The following is an 8843-nucleotide window of genomic DNA, read 5'->3' as shown; positions in this document are numbered from 1 at the left end:
ACCACCCGCCATCCTATCCAAATAGCCACCCTCCTCCTCTCACCCCTAATTCTCCCTGTGTTCTTGCCACCACTTTGGTTTTCTTCCTAATAGCCATCATCACTCCCTGAGAGGCCAGCCTATGTTTGTTTGGTATTTGTCTAGCTTTCCCTCTAGGGAATAATTTCCATGAGGACAGAACTTGAAATGTTTCTCTTGTTCCTCTAGAGACTTACACTTTCTGGTCCCATTTGTAAGGAGCTTGGAAGTAGCCACTCTCTGGTAACAACAAGTAAAAACTGGACAGACTCAAAAATCAACAACCCTTAGTGGACCCATAGAGAGGGGGAAACACAGCAAAATGTTGCCCCTGGGACCGGAGAAACCAAAGGCATATATAGGGAGTTGAGGCTAACACAGCAGACTCCTGAGGGGGAACCACTGTAGGAGGAAGGGCTGAGGGCTGGGTGGGAACACCGGAATTGTGATTGGCAAATTGCTGGAAGCTCAGGGGAACCACGTCTGAGAGTTAAAAACTCCAGGGACACCCAGTGATGGGGAGACCTCCACAATATTGTGACCTCCTGGAGCTCAACCAGACTCCCACAACAAATATCAGAGAAAAATCCCCTTGGACTTCTGGTGGGGTGGGGGGAGGAGAAAAGGAACCATTTTGAAGAAGGCCACAGTACTCTGTCCTCCTTAACAAGCCCCCCTCAGTGGAAACTAGGTAACCAGAGCCCAACTGACCTGAGAAAGGGAAATATTTGATGCCAGCCAACTCTAGCCATCTTGTCCCATCTAAAGAAACAACAACTGAGGGACACTCATGAAGTTCACAGTCAGGAAACGTTGAGATCTCCTCAGCGGATTGAAAAATACTTCCCCTCCCCCACACCTCACCACACCTTGCTGAAAGCCTATTTACAGCAGTTCCTTTTGGCCCATCCATCAAGAAAAAATTACAAGGCGTACCAAAAGGCAACAAATACAAGGTGAAAAGACAGAGCAAGCATGAAGACCAGTCATAGCAGAAATACTGGAATTATGACTAGGAATTGAAAACAACTTTGATTAATACGCTAAGGGCTCTAATGGATAAAGTAGACTTCATGCAAGAACAGATGGGCAATGTAAGCAGAGATGGAAATTCTAAGAAAGAAGCCAAAAGAGATGCTAGAGATCTTTTGTTCATCTACTTATTTAATGTGGCCCCTGAAAACAAAGAACTATGCCATCACTGAAGGAATAATTATTCATGAATGACATTTTAACAACACAAATAACATTTTTAAAATTATTCCCATTTTGAAGCATTTTATTGGCATTTAAGTAATATTTGGCCTGACAATCCACCATCCATTTCCCTAGTTTGGAGAGTGTCACTCTTTTTTTTTTTTTTTTTTTTAAGATTTTTTTTATTTATTCATGACAGACAGAGATAGAGAGAGAGAGAGAGAGGCAGAGGGAGAAGCAGGCTCCCCAAGGAGCAGGGAGCCCAACGCGGGACCCAATTCCAGGACCCCGGGATCATGACCCGAGCCAAAGGTAGACGCTCAAACATCTGAGCCACCCATGAGCTCTTCTTCTTTCTTTCTTCTTCTCCTTCTCCTTCTCCTTCTCCTTCTTCTTCTTCTTCTTCCTTCTTCTTCTTTCTAATCTCTATGCCCAACGTGGGACTTGAACTTACAATCCCAAGATCAAGAGTTGCATGCTTTACCCACTAAGCCACCCAGGTGCCCCCAGAGCATGTCACTCTTAACATCAGTCAACAACTGGTGAGAGGGAGAAGCAGGAATGCCCACTCCTCAACAGATGCTGAAGGCAGCCAAAGAAACACCCCCCTCCCCAGCTTCTAGAAGGAGCTAGTCTAAGGGCTGGCTAGCTGCACAACAGCTGAAGTGCTGATCTTTAAAGGGTATAGGAGAATATTTGCAGGTTCCAGGTTTTCAGACCTGAGATCTTTGGGTGGCCATTATTCAGCCTACTATACTACCTTACCCATTCTTCTAACCCATCTCAAATCCCACCTTTTCCATGAAGTAGGAAAATGGAAAAAGCTCTGAACTGCAAACCAGAGGAGCTAGACCTTTGTTTTGACTTAGAACTAACATGCTTTGTTACTTTGGGCACCTTACTTCTCCGGACCTCAGTGTCCTTGACTGCAAAATAAATGGGCTAGATGCAATTTTGTCAATAGGGCTGCCTTGGCATTTTGGGTGGGATAATGTTTTGATGTGAAGGACTCTAATACACTTAGCATCCCTGGCCCTAAATACCAATAGGGATCCCAGTCAATATGACATCCCCACCAGTACTTGCCAGTATCCTGGGGTGGGTGGGAGAACAATATTGCCACAGGTGAGAGGCATTAAAATAAGACAAGCTCTAAGATCCCTTTTCAAAAGAATAATACATTTATTGATGATATTCCCCTCTGATTTAGAAGTAACGTCATGCCAATTAAAAAAATGTTGAAAAATAGCTTAAGTACCAACAAGAAAGAATATCAGCCAAGATAATTGCTATAAGCCTTTTGACATTGTCCATCCAGTCTTTTAAAAATCTATTTCTATTCATTTTAAAACTCAGATTGGATCTTGCCATACATTCTGTTTCATAACTTGTTTGTTACTCTAAACCATGAACTATGAACATTCTTCCATGTCATGAAATACTCTTCTGAGACGATTTTTAATAAAACTTACTATTTCATATATGTCATTGATATAACACGGAGTCGCATTACTCTGATCCTAAGAACACAGTGCATCTTTTCTCTTGTCCTGTTTTGGCACCAGATTATATTGTGCTTTTTATTTTCCATTATTTTTTACGATGAGTTTATAAGATCATAAAATCCTTGAAAGCAAGTACTGTGAAAAAAACTAATTTGAATAAAAATCCACTAAATGTTGGAAGCAAATGAAAGATCTTTAAACACTTCCTATCTAAATGGATGCTTGCCCCCCTTCCCCCGAGTTCTATCCTGGAGGTAGAGATATCAACAATAATAGTAATTAACACATAGCATCTTTATGTGCGAGGCAGAGTCTAAGTGTTTGACATCTTTTTATTCAGTTAACCCTCACAGTAAGCATATTAGCAAGTAGTCTTAGAAAAAAACTGAGGCACAGAGAGACCAAGTAAATTGCCCAAGGTCACAAAGCTAGTAAGTGGCAGAGCTGGGATTTCAGCTCAGGCAGTGTGGCTTCGGACATCTGAAAGCTTTATATATATATATATATTTTATTTATTTGAGAAAGAGAGAGCAGAGAGAAACGGAGAGAATCCCAAGCCGACTCTGGCTGAGTGCAGAGCCCAACGCAGGGCTCAATCTCACAACCCTGTGATCATGACATGAGCCGAAATCAAGAGTTGGAGGCTTAACCAACTGAGCCACCCAGGTGCCCGTGATGTCTGTACTCTTTTTTTTTTTTTTTAAGATTTTATTTATTTATTTGACAGAGGGAGAGACAGCGAGAGAGGGAACACAAGCAGGGGGAGTGGGAGAGGGAGAAGCAGTCTTCCCACGGAGCAGGGAGCCCGATGTGGAGCTCGATCCCAGGACCCTGGGATCATGACCTGAGCCGAAGGCAGACGCTTAACGACTGAGCCACCCAGGCGCCCCGATGTCTGTACTCTTAACCATTGCATAACCATATAGACTCTTCACAGAACAAAAAAAAGAGAGAGAGAGAGAGAGAGCGAGAAATGGGGAAGCGCTGGTGGCGGAGGACCTTGCTTCTATCTCTGAGGAAGAGGCAAGTCAATCTGTGTCATGTGGGTGATGGGCTAAGCATCTGGTGCCCTTTAGGTGCTTCTCTTATATTGATTTGGCTGGGTTAGACAGGATCAGCAGAGTGTTCTGTTATTTCTAGTCTAGAGAAGTATCTGCTTCTGAGGGAAGAGAATAAATTTAGATTTTTCTAGTTAGGTATAAAGTCCTATTTGGAAACCTGAGTTATTTGGCAACTTATTTCTGATTTTTTTTTCCCTCTGATATTTTAGTACCTTTTATTTAAAAAAAAAGATTTATTTATTTATTTGAGAGAGAGAGCGCAAGCAAGCGTGTGGGCAGGGGGAAGGGGAGAGAGAAAATCTTCAAGCCAACTCCCCGATGAGTGCAGAGCCCGATGCAGGGCTCAATCCCAGGACCCTGAGATCATGACCTGAGCCAAAATCCAGATTTGGATGCTTAACCAACTGAGCCTCCCAGGCGCCATTTTAGTACTCTTTAAAGATCAGCACCTCAGCTGTTGTGCAGCTAGCCAGCCCTTAGACTAGCTCCTTCTAGAAGCTGGGGGGAATGTTTCTTTGGCTGCCTCCAGCATCTGTTGAGGAGTGGGCATTCCTGCTTCTCCCTCTCACCAGTTGTTGACTGATGTTAAGAGTGACACTCTCTGGGGGCCCCTGGCTGGCTTAGTGGGTAAAGCATGCAACTCTTGATCTTGGGATTTTAAGTTCATGTCCCACGTTGGGCATAGAGATTACTTAAAAAGACTTTTAAAAAAAGAAATGGGATCTGAAGAGATACCATGAACAAAGAATCGATGGTGGGAATGACCGCATTCAGGGAACAGTGAAAAGACCAGTTAACCACTGAAACTGGTTTACGTGGAGTGCAGCGGAAGACACACTCTTCCTGAATTGTCATTTCTCAGCATTTGTAAAGGTTAACAATTTCAGGACATTTCATTTAAAACTTGCAGAAAGTTTGATGCAATATGCTGGTTTCAATTGCTTTCCTATATTTGCTTTCTGGGAATATAAACAAACTACACAAACTGAATATGTAAAACATAGCAAGTTTAAATCTTATGTATACATTTCTTCTCCACTGAAAGGCAATTTACATAAAGCACAAACATAAACAACATCTGTGTATATCTCCAGTAATATATTAAGTGACAGTGATGTTCTCTTTAACCAAAAATGTACTTACACATTCAAAATTACCATTTGCATAGAATTGGGGAAAAAATACACATTTTTTTCCAGTGGAAATTACCCTAATGTGTCTTAAAATATGTAAACATGACCTAGATATATCAGAGTGGTATTTGTGAAATATCACACATGTTTAAAGCTTACCCGAGTAATTATATTTTATAGCTCTTGAAATGGTATGTACCTCTGAACACACTCACGCGCGCGTGCGCGCGCACGCGCGCACACACACACACACACACACACACAGAGGCTCCACATACATCCACGCGTGGAGCCCAGATTTGAATATAGTGTTTGAGTGATTCCTTCTTTGGACGATTAAGACACTGAGAATTTTAATCAACTTTTCCAGGAATAAAACTTGTATCTTTTAGTGGTAGAAAAGTGGTACTTTTCCACGCTGTCTGAATCCCAGGGACTAACAGCTTACTTATTTAGCTTCCTGGGGTCTGAATACCTGGATCTAGAAACATTGTGTTCAGCACCACCAGCCGCACCATTCACAAAGCCACTTTCGTGGAATGAAAACACGCAATTAGAGATGGAATCAAAGCTTGAGGGCGAGTGCTTTCCTTATTTGTACCTACTCTTTCTGCTTAAAATCAATTTTCGCCATTCTCATGTCCCTCCTCCTCTCTTACACAGTCCTTATAAATCACCAACACGATTTCTTGGCCAAAGACTGTCTTGCTAGAGTCAGCGTGATATAATGGTCAAGCGCATGGGCTCTGAAGCCACATGGACCTGCATTCAAGTACTGACCTCCACAGTTATTAGCAGTATGATCTTTGGCAGGCTACCCACCCTGTTGGAGCTTCAGTTTCCTCATCTGTGAAATGGGGAGGATACTACAATGCCAACTTTATGGTGTTATTGAGGCTTGAATGAGTCCTTAGCACAATATCATTGTATAGCGGGAGGGAACGATCCAAGTGCAGCCCCAAACCTCCTATGTTCCCAGGAACAACCTGTGCTCCGTACAGAATAAGCTGGCGAGCCCACAAATTGCACTGTGTGCAAAGATCCCAGAGCACACCCAGAACGTCCCTGTTCCCTCTGTATTAGACACATGCAGTTTCTTGGAACTGCTTAGCTGTGCATGCATCAGTGACCCTCAGGCAGCCCGCAGACTTCTGTATCTCAGACTCAAGAGTAAGGGTTGGGGTCCTCCTCTGCAGCAGGAAGTGGGGTATGTGCGGCCACATCACCCATCTGCTGCATGGGGACCAAGCATTGCAAGGGGCTAGCTGTGAACTACATCACATCTAAATGGCATCAGTTGTAAGAAATGTCATTGTCCGGGTACCAATAAGAAAGTGAAAACAGTTCCAATTAAATTGTCACATGTCATTGACTGTAAGATACATTCTGACTCCAGAGATATTAAAATGTAAAAATAACATGCAGTTGAGAAACCACGAAATATATTATAAGGAAAGTGAATGTGTGCATGAAAAGGTACTTGTAGGAAAAATGCTTTCTTACAGGTGCAGAAATGAATTTAAACATCAGCATGCATGAACTTATAAATGACATCCAATTCTTAAATCCCCTCTAAGCTAAGCTTACACAGTGGCCCCCCTACACACACTCATACACTGTCATTTTTGCATATTTCCATTTGGTGACTGACTTTTGGTGCTATCGACATTTAATTTCCCTTTGGACACCTTTGATATAAATAATCTCCGTTATTGCTCCCTTGCTCTCCTACCTGTACCTTCCTATTTCAATGCAGTTCAAAGATTTGAATCTCACTTCAAAAAAAAGATCTTTGCAGTGAAGATGAGTTATCAGCTGCTCAGTTTGTCTTTTAATGCTAGAATTTGTTAGACATGATTATTAATTCCAGGGGTTCAGCCTTAAGTGGAGCCTGTGAGCAGAGTGGACGGGGTCCCCTAGCCTCACTCTATGCAGGACTGTCCCTGCCAGTTTCCCTTAGGGCTGCTTCTTCTCAAAAGCGCCCCTTCGTTAATAGGGGTTTTTCTGGGCAGTGGCTTTGCCTATGATTAATTATCATGAACCCAACTTGGACCTTTGGCTTTCTGGCCCTTAGCTGAGTAGCCAAGATATTTCTCTAGACTGAGATAGTTGGCTTCAGTTCTAATTAATGATCAGTTGTTATCAGCTTAGTTTAGACTTTTTGCTCTCTGACTTTTTGGCTGGGTAGCCTAAACACTTCCCAGATCCAAAGAGCTGGCTGAAATTTATGTTCCTTTTTTTGGCACTGTCTTGATCATTCTGATGCTTTCCCGGATCTGGAAAAAGATTTTAATTGTTTACAGTCTTGATTAATGGGTTTGCTATTGCTTTGATAGTCCATCATTTATAACGATAAGAAACCAAAAAACAAATGGGCATGTTATATTGCTCTTTTGGGATACTCTGGTCAATCCTTTTTAAGGAGTTACTGTTTTGTTTCCCTCTCTATTACTATTAAGTTACTAATAATTTTGTTACAATTGAACTTTAAACTATTACTATTTCTAACTCCTTTCTCCCTACGGTATTTATTAGGCCCGTACAATTTCTTACTGTTGTTTCAACAGAGTCCTTTCTCAGAGTCTTCTGGCCGTAAATCTGAAGTTAGCCACTCACTAAGACAGTTTGGGAGCAGTTTGCCTGCAAACAGAGGGCTTTCTTATCCTTCCTTTAGCATCTATCACAAAGCTCGGCGAAATTAATTGGCTTTTTACTCTCTATCAAATAAATTAATCCCTTGCACTCCATAAGCACTCTTTGGTTAATTACCAAAGTAAATAATCCTCCTTTAAAGTGGAACCCCAAGTTCACTTTCACTAACAAGTTGTGTACTGCACTCTCAACTTGTCATCTGAGCACTAGTTCAAGTCAGAGACTTTTCTTGATATCCACTTCTTATTAGTGAAGGCTGTTACTGCTGTGAATTAATACACTGTTAACCTAGTCTAGATGGCCTCTTCCTCCCAATACTTGGCTTAGATGGAAGCATATATTTTCTCTGCTAGAGTTCTCTGTAGCTACTTTCTTTGTTCCCAAGGGGAAAAGAATGAAAAAAGAAAAAAAAATACAAAGTATTTGAGGGAGGTGACAGTGTCTGATGGTTTCTATTTTTAAAATGATGGTTGCACATTGAGTTTCATATGACATTTTCTTGACAATGACACTAAAGACCAAAGTTTGCTCTCAGTTATGTTTGGTGCCTTAACTCGACAGACACCTGCCTCTACAGTTTATTAATTTCTCTCTTGTCTCAGCTATTTTGATATGTTTTCTATTGGATATTAATGAAAATTTTACACGTGGTAGAAAGCATCTCTAAGTTCACCAATGACGTCCTTTTGAAAGAAATTCTAGGTTTCTTCCCCCAATCTCATTCTTTTTGACCTCTCTTCTGCAGCTGATACAACCGACCCTTCACTCTTTGAAAACTCTTCCTCCCTTGGTTGGCATGACCCTCCATGGTCCAAACTCCCCTCCTCCCTCTTCAATCATGCTTTCTCTGTCTCCTCCACAGACCACCCCCCCTTAATCCTCCCATCCTCTAATACTAGACCACCCCAAGGGCCTTCTCTGCTCTGTGCCCAGACTCCTCCCTTGGGAAGGCATGGCCTCCTGCAGCCTTTCCCATCACCTCTATCCTAAATGATCCCATTATCGCTCTGTTCAGTTCTCTCATCTGAATTCTGATTCGTGTTTCTGTTTAGAGAATTCCCTCGCGGCTATCCTGTGATCATCCCACATTTCACGTATTCATGTATTTAACCCGGATTTAGTGCATGTCTATGATGTGCCCTTTTTGGTACCAGGCCCTGAAGATACAGTGATGATCGATACCATTGCTGCTCTCCAAGCACAGAGAGCGCCATCAAACTTGAGGGTGAGGATTGTATCAAATTATTCATAATGAGAAGGAACAAAACACAACGAAA

This window comes from Phoca vitulina, unplaced genomic scaffold (genome assembly GCF_004348235.1).
Source record: "Phoca vitulina isolate PV1807 unplaced genomic scaffold, GSC_HSeal_1.0 scaffold3, whole genome shotgun sequence".
Classification (NCBI taxonomy): domain Eukaryota; kingdom Metazoa; phylum Chordata; class Mammalia; order Carnivora; family Phocidae; genus Phoca; species Phoca vitulina.
The sequence above is the reverse complement of the archived record's forward strand: the minus strand, read 5'-3'. Positions refer to the sequence as shown.